Below are 16,656 nucleotides of genomic sequence, written 5' to 3'. Positions count from 1 at the left end.
AAGTTGGGTGGAAGTGTTGGTCTGCTGAAGGGTAAGAAGGCCCTACAGAGGGACCTGGACAGGCTGGATCGATGGACCAAGGCCAACTGTATGAAATTCAACAAGGCTAAGTGCCGGGTCCCGCACTTGGGTCACAACAACCCCATGCAACGCTACAGGCTGGGGGAGGAGTGGCTGGAGAACTGCCTGGCAGAAAAGGACCTGGGGGTGTTGGTTGACAGCTGCCTGAACATGAGCCAGCAGTGTGCTCAGGTGGCCAAGAGGGCCAATGGCATCCTGACTTGTATCAGGAATAGTGTGGCCAGCAGGACCAGGGAGGTGATAGTGCCCCTGTAGTGGGGGGCACTGGTGAGGCCGCACCTTGAGTACTGTGTTCAGTTTTGGGCCCCTCACTACAAGAAGGACATTGAGGTGCTGGAGTGTGTCCATAAGGGGCAACAAAGCTGGTGAAGGGTCTAGAGAACAGGTCATACAAAGAGCAGCCGAGGGAGCTGGTGTTGTTTAGTTTGGAGAAGAGGAGGCTGAGGGGAGAGCTTATTGCTCTCTACAACTACCAGAAAGGAGGTTGTAGTGAGGTGCGTGTCAGTATCTTATCCCAAGTAACAAGCAATAGGATGAGAGGAAATGCCAAGGGAGTGCTGTGCCAGGGGAAGTTTAGGTTGGATATTAGGAAAAACTTCTTCACCGAAAGGGTAGTCAGGCATTGGAAGAGGCTTCCCAGGGAAGTGGCTGAGTCTCCATCCCTGGAGGTATTTAAAAGGTGGGTAGATGTGGTGCTTGAAGACATGGTTTAGTGGTGGACTTGGCAGTGCTAGGTTAATGGTTGGACTTAATGATCTTAAGGGTCTTTTCCAACCTAAATGATTCTATGATTCTATGATTCTGTGATTCTAAGTGCTAAATGTTTTGGAATGCACTGAAGTAAAGGTGTATAAAAATATTATGTTGGAAGTGCCTTGTTACAAAGTGCCATTGTAAGCATAATAAAACGTGATAAAATGTAACAATGGTATTTAGAAAATCAGATCCTTGCTTCTAGACAATGTATTTACTTTCTTAATTGAATTTGCTTAGTGACTGATAAACATGTATTCTGACTGGTCAGTTAAATGCTTGAACCACTTGTCTGATCCTCTGGGGCATCTAGCAAGACAACAGGTATGGTGTGGAAATAGGAAAGCAAAAAACATTGACTAAACCCAAGATCTATAGGACAGTCCAGCAGGCAGCTGTACTTCCTTTTCTCAGGCATATCTGGATATCCAGACCTTTGCATGTTGGGTGCTGTGATCACACCAATTCTGTCATCTGGTGATATAGGAGCAACTGAAGAGAAACATATTTTTCTGGCTAAGATTTATCTCCTACATAGCAGTAAAATTTACTGACTACTCAACACTAAGTTCCATAAACATGCAGACACCAGATAGCTAATCAAAATCTGTATAGAAGTAAACCTTGAGATTCATTACAGAGTAAATATGAATCCGTATTTCTAGTACACTTTTAGCTTCTTTATATTATTCCCCCAGCCAAGGATTTTATCACAGAACTATTAGTTCTTTGCACCAAAAACCACCATCAAGTGGTTCCATCAAATGTCTTTTCCAGAAGAAATCCTCATAAAGATGAGAAAAGTAAAATACATGCAATGGATACAAGAACTGTGGCTTCTTATTTAATTTTCATCTTTTACCAAATCATAGCAAATACTGAGTCTTTACAGCCCAGTGAATAGTAAATCAGTGACAAGGATGCTTAGCATAGCATAAGGAAAGCTTACTTTAGCTCCAGATACAATCATCCTGGAATATATGTGGTAACAAGGAAGAGCCATTACTTGCCAGCCTAGAATTAGTTTCTGCTTTTCAAAAACAATCTTTTTTTTTCCATAATTGGCTTGACTGAGAAATCAAGATGATAACAAATTCCTTAACTGCTCATATCTTTCCCTGTACAGCTTCCACTTTTATAACCAAGGACTGAAATCTTGCTCTTTCCTTTGCAATACTACATACTCACAATCTCACCTAGTAATTCTTCCCATAAAAGTGTTTAGAACTAGATATTCTCTCAAGCTATTCAAATGAAATCTGCAATTTCAGAACCGAACATAGGTGCAGATTGCACACATTCAAGTAGTTGAAAAGACACAGAATGGTTTGTTTATTCCCTGCCCCCTGCCTTATATTTGAAGAGGTCATGGAAAACCCAGATTAAAATTTCATGTTGAACACTTGTCATCTAGGATATTATGAAGAGGACAATCAAATTCAATAGGCTAACCTCTCTAACACAAATTCATAGAATTTAATCTGTTTCAGTTCATTGAGTTGTTTGTTTTACTTTTTCACTATGCAAAAACTGGACTAAAGATCAGCCTCTGTGAAACAGCTTTGGCTCATTGATCATCAGACTGAATTAATGTGCAGAGCTGTGTGGATTTTTAAAATTCATTATTTATTTATTAAGTGAGCTGAAAAGTTTACTTGACAGAAAGATTAAGGTTTCAATTCAATTGAAAGTTCAGGTAATTTTCTGCATTAACTTGTTCATTAAAGATATATTCATTAGTCAGCTTCCACAGAATTATAAAAATTGAAGAAAAATAGTTCCAAAATTCAGAGTAAAATATGAATATTATACATATAGCACTTTTAAAAAGATAAAATGAGAATCTACATTATTTCAAATTTTTCATTTTGGAGTCACTTTGGCCCAGATAACATCATTGTGAGGTATACCACTTTACTGGGTAAGCAGTAAAATACAAGAATTTAAGATGAAAGAAAAAAGATGTCCTGTGTCTGGTTGTTGTGTACCACTCAAAGATCCTATGTTAAACCAGTTGAAATAATTTACTTTCTTTCAGACTCTCTTGGCCTCCTGAGATATGAAGAATCCTTGATCTCATGCTCATCTCTGTTTCATTTTTTTGCAATCACGTTTTTCTGAAGCATTTCCTATTGTACCGCTGAATAGTGATCAAGCTTTTCAAGGGTCCTGAAGCTTAATGCATTGCTAACAGCAGCTTGCTGCAATATCAGGGAAGTTGTGAAGGAATTCTTACTGAGTTTCTGTTGGTATGTCTATAAGAAACGGGAATGTTTTAGTCTACCAGTTCAGATCCAGTCCACACTAACAACCACCTACAGCCCTTAGTATCAGATGACTTGTTGCATGGTGTAAAAATGTACTTTGTAGTAGTGAGGCCTAGCAGGGGTGAGATGGGCGGGAATCATTTAGTGGTAATATTGTGGATTAGAGAAGTCAAATAATTAGCTGGCATAAAATGTACTTAAACCCTCCATTTTTACCAGTAATCCCTTATGGCAATCCAAAGAGTTTACTTTTGAGACTACTTGTGACCTTTATATTGAAATATTAATCCTTATTTTAGTCAGACTAACAAAAGTGTAACTCCAGGCACGCTGCTATGTAGGCACCATTTCAGTTGCTCCAAACCAGTTTCTAATGAGAGCAGAACTTGCAAAATAATTTCTACTCATAGAGACTTGTCATAGAGACTTCTTTGCTATAAACTTGCAATATTTCAACCAGATATTACTCCTCTAGGTCTATAATAACGTGTGAATCTTTTCGGAAGACATCCATTCTTGATTTAAAATTAACAGCGTTGAAGGTTGGTCCACACTTCCTAGGGATTGAATGGAACTACACCAATTTACAAGCAGGTGATGAGATCTGGCTTTTAGATTATAATGTACCTTATTAAGAAAAGAAACATCAGGAGCCTACACATGAATAGCTGCTCTGTTAACACTGAGTACTCCTTTAGACTCTGATCTTGTGAGGTTTTTAATTTTTACTACAAGGGGTCTTTCTAATTGTAGCAGATATCAAGTCCCAGTGAAGTGAAAGCAAATAGTATCCTTTCTGTTAAGGAAGTGTGTTTCAGCTTTTGCAAGACATGCCTGTGCAAGCCATTCCTTTTAACTAAATATCTATAGAATCAATACATAAACAAAAAAAACATGCTAAAGGCTCTATCATGTATACTGAGCATTACATTTACAAATGATTACAACAAAATGTCATTTGCCTGGCTAGACTCTTTACTAGGTTTTATTTGTTTAGAAAATCATAACTTTTGACAATGAATATATGATTTTTTTTTCAGTTCACCACTTCACACAGAGAAGTAATTTGGCAAAATTCTTCTTCAAGTGCTAAGAGTAAGATAATTGCCCAAACTTTTTTTTCTTTTTTTTCTTTTTTAAGCATATAATGACATACCTCTATTTCCCCCAGCTTATTTTACTCTTATGGCCCTGGACATGTTACAAGACATTAGTCTGCATATGATCATTCAATTACTCTATGCATTGTCACATAGCTTTTTTTAATACAGAATTGGAGATATTAAACATGTTAGAAATGATGAAATTTTATTTTCTGGCAGAGAAGCCAAAGTTATAAATCCTGATGTAAAATGTTTATTCTTTGAAAGTTTTTTATCTTGATTATTAACTACACAAAGCTTTTCAAGAATCATGCCTTACTATGGCAAAGCTATTGTTGATATCAATGGAAATATTGCCTGCTGATGATAACAGAATTTGGACTACTATTTGCAACATACTCAAAAGTCACCATAGATCTGTCTTGAAAATGACTCTCACGTCTTCTTTTTCCAATAGCTAAATTGCTGCTATTCACACCAGTGGAATGACATATGAGTCTAAGTACTCTTGAAGATTAAACCAAAGGTCATAACCTTATAATATACATTTCACTGAGCTTTCTGGATGTACAGTAAACAGTATAAAATAGCTGCCTATTCTCTTGGTTGTTACCTTTATAAATTTATTTGAGTTCTAATAAAGTCATTTGTACCGAAATAATGGTTACATTTTCATTCACTTATAAGCGTTAAAATCACACGCTGTCCAAACTAAAAATCTTCTATGTTTTTGCAACAAACTAAAAACTTCCATGTTTTTGTTTTAGTTTTTGCTGCTTTTTCTTTATTTTTTTAGAAGAGTTTTATAGTCTACAAACTCCTGGAACACCATGAACAACAAAAAAATTGATTTGCTTTTGTCATTCAGAAAATCTTAACATTTTATAGAAGCATGGGGGTCAAGATATTTTTTTACTATATCAGGCACTCATTAATCCCATTTTAAATTTGTATTGATGTATTTATTTCAATTTTAAAATTAGAAATGTTAATTATGGACCCATTTAAATGAGGTAACAGGTAATTATTTCTTACCATCTTATAAATAAAGATATTTTTAAGCTCAATATCTTATTAATTTAGAAACCATTACAAGTATGATTATGACAACTATTAAGATTATTCATGGAGAAAAAGTTATATAAACCTGTAACTGAAAACTTTAATTTTCATTAAAACTATGCAAGTTCAAACACATTTTCAGGTATACCTGAAAATGACAGTTCTGTTGCTCTTTCTTGGAGTAGAATTACTGAGAACACAAGGTAGGGAAAGCAGTAATGGAAGAAAGGGATGAAGGAAAGAATGTCTACTATATTGTGCTGGAATTGAAAAACAAATATCATATTAAGGTCTACCATTTGGCTAAATCGGTGTTAAAGATTTGTAGCTTTGAGTCAGCTGTTAACATCTGTGACAATAACCAAAACAGAGAGTCATTAAAAAAAAAAAAGTTTGCAGTTAAAAAAGAGCCAATTTTGATTACCCAGTCCATCTGTTTGTCAGAGAAGGAATATTCTACATCACATTTACTTTGCAATTTTACCTATAGCAGTTTTAAATATTGTAAATGATGGAACTTTAACAACTTCTGTTGCTCATTATTTCACAGATCAAGAGGCAAATCTTCTCATCTTCCTGTATGTAATATACTTTTACTACTCTTTGATTATGGTCATATTTTTAAAATACATAATGACAACAATTGTTGAAAAATCAGTTTAGTATTTGAGCAGCTGTATGGGAAAGGAGGGAGAAGTGGATTTGTGAACCTCAGTGCTCTATTCTGTAAAGAAAACTTCTACTAGTCAAGAACAGAATCTGGGTTTAAAAGGCAAGTTAAAGACAGTAAATAACTTTTATTAGCAGAGATTAAAAAAGTATTCCCTAGTAGTTTTACCCTTGATCCCATGTAGATTCTCACATTGTGGTGATGACTTTTCTATTGTCCTCTCCTTTTTTTCATAATTTTTATTTGAGCACAAAGTAAGGGTGAGGGGCAGTGCAGGGGAAGAGATATCTAATCAGGTATATGTTTTAAAATATCTCTACTTGAAGAGAAAAAAAACCCTACAAATCAAAAATCTTACAACAGTTATTTAAATATCTAATGATATGGATTTAAAAATTGACATTATGATATTAATTGAAAAGCATTTTCAAAAAATCCAATCAAACCAGATCAGGATCAATAAGTCACTGAAACTTTTCCATACTACTGAAAATCATGTCACTCTGTGACAAGATTGCTTCAGCTTTGTTGTTTGAAAGTGTCATATCCCACAAATCAGACAAATATGTATGAATGATTTGGAAAAGACAGGTAGTTCCTTGTTTTGATAGAAAATTGATTTCTTTCAGCTGTGCTTGTATGTGTTTGGCATTTGGTTTCTACAAATAATTAAGAAACTGGACGTTTTTCCGACAGTGATCTACTGGACTTCTGTTTTTTTATCAGGCACTTGCCAGCTCTGAATTGTGAAGTATTGGAAAAAATGATATATTTTACATGTGTTAGGATATTCAATGATAATCATGTAAATCCTAAGAGAGATAAATGAGTCTTTGACTGTCTCTGCATTCTTAAATGCTGAATGCCTCATAATCACAAAAGAAATACAGATTTCTAATACTTGTTGGGAATAGGTATCAGCATAGGAAAAGTTCTTTCTCTCAGCTCTTCATCAAAATCCTGACATAAACAAAAGAGGCACATAACCAGTCATAACTTTTCTACTGATTGTTTAAACACAGAATAATTCTGGTACTAACTATAGTTTTAAGGCATAAGGATATCATGTAAAAGAGAATTTAGAAAACTGAGAGTGGCATAGTTTATCTGCTTCTCTTCCTATACTACTGTCTTCTCTGTAATAATCCAAATTCCAGATCTGTGCCAGTTGATCCTTCTCACAGTTCATTAAGTCTGAATCACCTCTTTTTTGTAAACAAAAATTGCTATCTGTTGATAACAACGCAAGTGAGCTAATCAGAGACATCACGATGGGAGGCAGCCGGGGCTGCAGTGATCATGCACTGATGGAGCTCGCAGTCCTGAGGGAAATGGGACAGGCAAAGAATAAAGTCAGGACCCTGAATTTGAAGAAAGCAAACTCCAAGTTGTTCAAGGAGTTAGTCAATAGGACCCCTGGGAAACTGCCTTCAGGGACAAGGGAGCAGAACAGAGTTGGTAGATCTTTAAGGACACTTTCCATAGAGCGTAAGAGCTCTCGATCCCCAGGTGTAAAAAATTAGGAGAGGAAGGCAAGAAACTGGAATGAATGAGTCAAGACATGCTGGTCAAACTAAAGGGCAAGAAGGAAATGCACAGGCTGTAAAAATAGGGACAAGTATCCTGGGAAGAGTATAAGGACGTTGCCCAGTTTTATAGGTATGGGATCAGAAAGGCCAAGGCACAGCTGGAGCTGAACTTGGCAGGGGATGACACAAAGAGTAATAAGGGCTTGTATAGGTATGTCAGCCAGAAAAGGAAGGTCAAAGAAAGTGTACCACCCTGATGAGCAAGACTGGCAAACTGGTAACAACAGACAAGTAGAAGACTGAGGTACTCAACAACTTTTTTGCCTCAGTCTTCACTGGCATGATCAGGTTCAAGACCAGCTAAGGAAACTGGATGTACGTAAGTCTATGGGACCCGAGGAGTTGCATCCCAGAGTCTTGAGGGAACTGGCTGATGTAGTTGCCAAACCACTCTCCATGATATTTGAAAAGTCATGGTAGTCAGGTAAACTCCCTGGTGACTGGAAAAAGGAAAACATTGCAGCTGTTTTTAAAACGGAAAGAAAGGAGGACCCTGGGAACTACCAACCTGTCAGCCTCACTTCTGTGTCTTGGAAGACCATGGAACAGATCTTCCTAGAAGCTATGCTAAGGCACAGGGAGGACAGGAAGGTGATCTGAGACAGCCAGCATGGCTTTACCAAGGGTAAATCCTGACTGACCAACCTAGTGGTCTTCTATGATGGAGTGACTACACCAGTGGACAAGGGAAGAGCTATGGATGTCATCTATCTGGACTTCTGTAAGGCCTTTAACATGGTCCCCCACAACGCCCTTCCCTCTAATTTGGAGAGATATGAATTTGATGGATGGACTGTTCATTGGATAAGGAATTGGCTGCATGGTCGCACTCAAAGAGTTGTGGTCAACAGCTCAATGTCCAGGTGGAGATCAGTGACGAGCGGTGTTCCTCAGGGGTCAGTATTGGGACTGGCACTGTTTAACATCGTGAGTGCACCATCAGCAAATTTGCCAGTGACACCAAGCTATGTAGTGCGGTCGACACGCTGGAGGGAAGGGAAGACGTCCAGAGGGACCTTGACAGGCTGGAGAGCTGGGCCCATATGAACCTCATGAAGTTCAATAAGACCAAGTGCAAGGTCCTGCACCTGGGTCAGGACAACCCCTGGTATCAGTACAGGCTGGGGGATGAAGGCATTGAGAGCAGTCATGAGGAGATGGACTTGGGGAACTGGTGGATGAAAAGCTGGACATGAGCCAGCAATGTGTGCTCACGGCCCAGAAAGCCAATTGTATCCTGGGCTGTATGAAAAGAAGCGTGGCCAGCAGGTCGAGGGAGGAAATTCTGCCCTTCTACTCTGCTCTCAGGAAATTCTGCCCTTCTACTATCTCCTCTCTACTCCCTTCTACTCTCTCTACCCCAACTCTCTCAGCCTTTCCTCAGAGGAGAGGTGTTCCATCCCTTTGATCGTTTCTGTGGCACTCCTCTGGACCTGCCCCAACAGGTCTATGTCTTTCTTGTACTGAGGACTCCAGAGCTGGATGCAGTACTCCAGGTGGGGTTTCATGAGAGTGGAGTAGAGGGGCAGAATTTCCTCCCTCGACCTGCTGGCCACACTTCTTTTCATGCAGCCCAGAATACAGTTGGCTTTCTGGGCTGCAAGCACACATCGCTGGCTTATGTCCAGTTTTTCGTCCACTAGTAGCCCTAGGTCCTTCTCTGCAGGACTGCTCTCAGTCTGTATTGATACTGGGTACTGCCCTGACCCAGGTGCAGCACCTTGCACTTGGTCTTATTGAACTTCATGAGGTTCTCATGGGCCCACTCCACAAGCCTGTAATATCAGTAATATTGGTGTAATATCATCTCAATAATATTGCTTGTAATATAATTTCAAGCTCTTATTCACCTAGCATGTTCTCATAACAAGTCGATAATAAGCCTGACAGGGCTAACATGAGGCACAGCTAACATTATACCTGTGACCTGCTACTAGCAATGACAACACAACTGTTACTGTGCTACTGGGTACAAAAATGCTTACACAGCTATGCTACATTGGTGTACTTAAGATTGGGTTAAAAAAAGGTAGTAATAAAGCCTGCTTCATGATGCTTTTACTTTTATGGTTGCAATAGGTTTTATTTTTACTTCATGAGCCATTGTTACATAGTACTCCTAATGCAGACATAGGGTGTCCTTTTAGGATGCATATGACATTGTTTCAAACTGCAAGCATTCTCACAATCCAGGGGAAGCAAATTAATGTGCTACATTTATTAATGGCTTACAGCTGGTGTGTATAACAGGAGCTGCGAATTTTTAATATGGGATTGAACAAAATAGGTGAACATTTCCCAAACTCAAAAGTTTTTCCACCTCCTTTTCCGCACACCACTGAAGCATCCTTGGGAGATGTGTAGACTAAGAAGAGGAAGAATTGGCTGAGACAGATTACTAGGCAATTAGAACTAACAGAAAACAAAGGAAGGAGAAATGTCATGAAAGAGCACAGTTCTAAGGCTCTTAGCAAGATCAAAGTCTCAGAAAGAAAAGGTAAATTTAAAATTTACCACAGCAAGGTTAAAGGATGAATTCAGAAAAGGTGACACCATCAGAATAATACAAACCAATAGTATGGGCGGGCAGGGCAAAACAAGTAGTGTCAGAGATGATAGGTATTGTCTCAGTCAACTAATTTACTTTACACTCCAGAATATGTATAGTATTAAACAACTCTTATTAAGAGATCTTCAGTTACTATGAGATTCAGGTCTTTTTAAAAACTGTGATTAATATTCACATGATCTGAAGGCCTAAGGCAATCAATCAACTACTGTTGGGTAGGAGACTGTATGATGTTTATACTCAAAGATATTAAAACAGGCAATAGAGGCAATACAGAAAAAGGGATAACTGCAAGCAGTGTGGTTAGCAAAGGTCAGGGCAGTAAAATTAAATGTTGGCAGGCAGCGTCTTCTGCCTCTGGTATTAGAAGTCCTTTGTGTTATTCTCAGAGCCTGCTGCTGGAATATCGAGAGATCCTGGGTAAAACTGTTACTCTCAATGAGCACTGTATTCCTCATTCAAAGGCAAGGAAAAAGTTAAACATCTTTCTCAAATGCAATGGATGCATCTGCCTCCTAAAAACTAATCACAGAGAAATGATCAGTGAGGCAAGCAGGAAGGTGTAGTGACATTTTCTCTCTTTTGATCAATTTTAAATACTCCACTTCTAACTATACACAGCTGGCTGATTAGCAGATATGATTTGAAACTCAGTTTTGACAGATATGTGCAGCTACATGGGGGCACTAAAGCAAACCTAGCACTCTTCAAACACTAGTTGTTTTCATTTTAGGATGCAAAGCAAGTAATTGTTGGAAAAAGTGATTTTAACAGTACAGTTAAAGTACAGTTTACTTTTTATAATACACAATCTTTTACAAGAAAGAGCAGGATAGCTCATTATTCTAGGAAGAAGGGATATCCAAGAGACAACAGCTCATTTAAATGACAGTTTTCAGCCCTCATGCTGCATTTTTTCCCTTTTCCAACATATTCTATTAATCTTCAGTGGTCATAAACTGTAGACAAGAGAGGCAGAGACTGGTAAAGATAGATAATACACACTAGGATAAGCCAAGAAAATGTGCAATTGTGTTAAGCAGATTTATTTGGTTCGCTCATGGGAGATGGAGGAAGAGAGTGGGTGTGAAATACAAGATAGCCTGAAACAGTTTATTTCAGAGATCACCATGCTAGTGACCTCTGTCTGTACTGGTTGTAATGCAGCCTTCAGCATATTTTTGGAAAACCAACAGCTACCATCTGAAAATTCATTAACAAACCATTTAAAATGCAGATCATGTTGTATACATCCATTCACCATGCTTCATTACATTAATTGTTTGGGTACCATTACCAAGTAGGGAAAAACTTTTTCCAACAACACAAACCAAAACAAATAAGCAAACAAAAACCCCAGAAATACAAGCAAGCCAAGCTATACTGGATTGTGGCTGTAACCTTTGACCATTATGACAGCTTAACAGCCTTAAACTTTAGGAGAGGCAGATTTTGGAAGACTGCTAAATGCAAGTTACATTTTAGCTGCCTCAGAAGTGATGTCTTTGATAATCATTTTAGCATTTTTTTCCCTCTCAATTCTTTGAGTCTTTGTTAGCTGAAAGCTTGATGATGGAGTTTTAACTCTCTATTATCATTCATCTTATAGCAGCACTGTTTTGTTTTTCTTAGGCAACCTTTGTACCAGCAACCACAGGAATATCATCTCTTTTCATTGTTTAATTGAAAGTGGTTCTGGGAGTGTTTGATCCCAAATCCATGTAAATAATCAAGGGAAATATTTGTACTAAGTTGAATAACATTAGGATCAGGTCGCAAGAGAGCTGTAGGCTTAAGCATCAAAAATTACTCCTTGCTACTGTGGTTGTCAGTAACAGCTCTTATATCTGAAGAGTCAGCACAGTTTACCATTATACAGCGAAACTCTGCTTTACTACTTACAGCTAAATCCAACCCTACATATTATGGTTTGGGCATACACACTGGCAAATACAGAAGAAAATGTTTAACTGACACATGAACTAGGCTTCTGAGGTATTTTGGTATGTTTGTGTCTTTTTTCTAGACAACTATCACAAAATGAAAAGCCAATATTGTGATTATAATTTGTGCTAATAGGAGCACTGCAATGCTGAGCAAGTATCTGAGATCATGTCAGCTTATATTGAGAGAGTTGTGAAACAGAAAAAATATATCTGTCCCATACTTAAAAAAATTTTGGCAATGATTTTCTAACAATGCCAATACTTGCTACATGCACAGGCTGTTCAGCTACTGCCAGACTTGCTCAAAAACTTACAAAGGTTTAAGATGAGATAAATCTGTCCAATTTGTAACACCTATAGTGCACACTCACTGAAAGCTGCATTAAAAGAACACTCATCTGAACTTGTTCTAGTAAAAGAAATCCAAACATGTTGGCAAATACACTGAAAACTTATTTGCTGCTCTCTCCCAGAATTGGCACTTTTTTTTTTTTTTTTTTTTTTTTTAGGACATATTAACAATATTTCACATGTGGAAAAAGCAAAAGAAAATAATTCAGACATTATTTTACTTTTGTCTGGGTCTCGTAATACAGGAGTAAAAACATCATTATAAAAGACACTGAATTTATAAAGCAGCACAATGAAGAATGGGGTGGAAACAAACAAACAGAACCCTTAAACAATCACTTTCTGTTCTGGTAAATATGTTTTTTTTGCTGTTACTAGTAAAAGGCTACAGGCTCTGTATTGGCCTGGTAGTGTAGAGTCTCAGGTCCTTGACAGGGCAATGACCTGTGGGTGGGTTGGGTAGAAAAATTAGAGACTTATCTTACACAAATGAAAAACAATCCTCAAAATGCGGTTCATTTTGTAGATCAGAGGAAAAAAGTGTGTGCACAGACAGTTAAAACTGGACACCAATAATTTCCATTAAGCATATGTAACAGAGAAGTCTGTGGATTTCTCAGTCACAGACAAGTTTTCATTTGTTGCTCCTTCTGGGTAACTGTAGATTATTAACACTGCCTGCTGAGTATTGATGATTGCTGATAACCAGACTGTGTTGTTAACCTGACTGTGGGTTGTACCAGTGCTTGGAGCTAATGTGTTCTCAAAACAGCACAGTATGAACACAGCAGGTATAAAGTAAAAGCAATAACAAAAAATTGAACGGGCCTTAAGTGCTATGATTATTACTGTGGTCTAGTTTTTATCTGCCCTTTGGAAAATCTGTTTCTTGAATATCCTTTGTTAGGAAGTATTGATAGCAATATTAGCCTATTTTCTCTCCTGGCAGCAGAATACAAGAACATGTTGGAGAAGGAAGTATTCTAGATATTTACAAGCTTCAGGTGATTTTTGGTTCCAGATGGTTGAACAAGAGAAAAAGGAAAACCCTTTTAATCTACAGAAATATATCAGAAAATATTCTTCTAACTTGGTAATGTTATTACATCTTTAAAAGTACTGATAGGACCTCTGTAATGGATACGTACTTACCTGTAGTAAACAAATAAGGAAGCACATCCATCAGCATTTTATCTTTACTCGCATCAAAGTGTTCACTACAGGAATAGTCTTGCAATGAAGTTTTAGACCAAAAAGAAGCAACTAAGTTGCTTTAGGGAACCAAAAAATAGCAGACTACAGTCCAAGAAGGGAGAGACAGGAGATAAAACAATCTCTTGACTGAGATGTGCACTGAATAGCACAAGACCCAGATGGGGCAAAGGAGACAACATCATCCCATGAAATTCAGTAAGGATGAGGCCAGTCTCTGTACCAGGAAGGCAGAGCCCTGCAGAGGTGCAGGCTGTGGCTGGTGGGACCAGGGAGCAGTTCTGGGGCATGGTTATGTGCCCTGGTGGGCAGCAACCTGAGCAGGGGCCAGCCATGCACCTAGGTAGCAACCAGGGCCAACTAGGGCCAACTGGGAAGGCATCTGTCAGAGTGTAAGGGATCCCGCTTTAATCAGCAGTTATTAGACCACATTTGGACACTGCATAGTTTTGGACCCCTACCCCTCAATACAGGTGTGTATATCAACATTATTTTCATATATGGTAGAACTTCATTTTCCTGTTACCGAAGGCAGTAAGACACAGCTTTTGAGGAACTGAATTCACAACGTTTTTACAGTTAAGTACCAGCATGTTATCTATTCAAACTTTAGTCAATGAAACATTAAGCTTTAATGTTCCCCTAGGGTTCTTTTCCAAGCTCTGGTTTTAAGAGAACATGACACTCAACAATCAGGCAGTCTTGCCTTGACCAAGCATGATCCTTCTCTCAACCACACACACACATAATGATAAGATATGGAAGTCTGAATACATAATATACGTATTTGTATGTAAATGTATGTATTTAATAGACATAGTCATAGATGACTTCTTAGTTTCCATTTCCCAGTAGAACAAAAGATTTTTTTAAAATGTAGATCTTTATTCTCAAGGTACTCACCTAGAGGTAAGAGAATAATGATAGATAAACTTAAAGAAATTCAGTATGGGTAAAACATCCCTTTCTATGCAAATATATACTAATTCAGGGAAAATGTTAGCTGGAAGTCAGCAATGAGTTTTCTCTTTTGATGATTCCAGCCTTCTTAGGCTGGATACCAGTAATTCAGTCAAATCAGAAAAAATGCAGGAAAAGGTTTTCTTACTGCGGACCAGGGGCCCAAATGCAAAGACTCGAATAAGCATTACAGATTTGGTGACTATATAGTTTCATTCACCTGGCCTCCAGTGCCAAACATGTAGAATATAACAGTAAAAGGAAAGAAGGGAAAGTATCTGTGTTACATTTACGAACAGAAGTTTAGGCATACAAGATAAATTACAAATGAGAGCCCTAATGAAAACTTCTGACAAACCCCTTTCCAAACTAGTAGTTTATTCTGTCTCTGCTTACTCCTGCACTTCCTGGGCTACATGACAGGTATGAGATTGCCACAGTGTTTGCAATAGTGTCAAAGAGCAATCAGTTAATGATTGTTTAGTGTATCACAAGATACATGTCTTTAACATCACTAGTAAAGAGCCTTAGGTTTTGTACTGGCCTGGCAATGCAGGGTCTCAGGACCTGGCTGGGCTGGCCTTGGGCCCTGTCTTATTTTAGTTTGCCTTAACAAGCATCTGGTGACCATTGCCAAACATGTTGGAGATGGAGTTCTGTAAGTGCTGTATCTGGACAAGACCTGAGTCTTCCAGGGAGGCCCAGTGTGACCAGCAACTCCCCTTACATCCCCAAAAGTGGGAGGAGGTGATTGTACACCTTCTGGGCTTCAGCTGGGAAGCAATGAGAATGGAGCAGGCTGTGACATGGAAATGTAAAGAAACAAATTTCAGTCTATCTGGGACTGAGAGGAACCCCCAGAATATACACCATAGTTCTCCTAGTGAAGATCTCAAGAGGCTGGAACTTGTCACCCTATCTGCCCTCCCCTGTCCTTCCACAGAAAACCTGAACTGTTAGTTTTAGGATTTGGAGAGCTGTTCAAAAGGTGACCCCAACTCGAGTCAAGGGATAGAAAGTATGAAGTTTCTATATGACAATGTTAACTGTGTGATTAATGAGATTTTACTGCTTTAGTATTGTGCTGTTGAAACATTAATGTGACTAACAACACAGCCTTGGTTCTATGTATACAGTTCCCTCTTCCCCATGACAAAGTTTTGAGTGCATTAAATTACAATGTCTTGTCCCTAAATGTCACACAAAACATACCCCCAGGCACCATTGTATGGATAGTTTTATGTGAAGTGCTCAGAAAGACCAACCACTATTTGTAAACCACTTGGCCAATTATTTGTCTCAAAAGCTGACGCAGAAATTAAGTTCTTCTCGGTAAAAGGCTGGGAGACAATAATGAAGCAAGTAGACCATGCATACATAAACTTACTACTCCAGAAAAAAAAAATCTACTAAAGCTTAAAAGAACCTCAAGCTTACGTTTAAAATAGAAATTAACTCCTTGTCTGGGCTTACAATGAAAAAAACTCCACAACCTTATTTTACTACTTAAAGCACATCAATAGAATTTTACCATTTTTAAAGGTATTTGTATGCATCTGCTGTCAGAGAAGTACATAGGTACAGACAAACTGTATGTGTAATTGAGCATAATTTCCTTGTTTTAGGGAGACAGATACTTCTTCTATTTCTGTGAATGGAGAAATTATTCTCAATTGCTACCAAAATAGGAAAACCTTTTTCTCCCTACTCCCCTCCCTTTTCTTTCATTTAAATGTTTCAATTTATTTACCAAATACATTCTTACCTTTGGTATCATAAGTTATATTTTAATAATATTAAAATAGTTCATAGAATAAGTCTGGGGTTTTTTGTTTGGTTGGTTGGTTTTTTTGTAATTATTATTACTCCTGCTATTATTACTCAAAGAAACCCCATAAATAAGCAGATGTGGAAATCAGAGGAGCATGTATGTAACACTTCGTAAGCCCTTCTTTGGAAAAAGTAAGTTTTGAACATCTAAAGCAATCTTATCAAAATGAAGAGGTTCTTCTTTTACATTTATTATATCCCATGAGAGTCGTCTATTATTACAGTTCTAAAAAAAATCTGAAGTGAACTCTGATCACTTAATT

The sequence above is a fragment of the Nipponia nippon genome, unplaced genomic scaffold (genome assembly GCF_047370975.1).
Source record: "Nipponia nippon isolate SJK-2023a ecotype South Korea unplaced genomic scaffold, ASM4737097v1 scaffold_8, whole genome shotgun sequence".
In the NCBI taxonomy this organism is placed as follows: Eukaryota; Metazoa; Chordata; class Aves; order Pelecaniformes; family Threskiornithidae; genus Nipponia; species Nipponia nippon.
The sequence above is the reverse complement of the archived record's forward strand: the minus strand, read 5'-3'. Positions refer to the sequence as shown.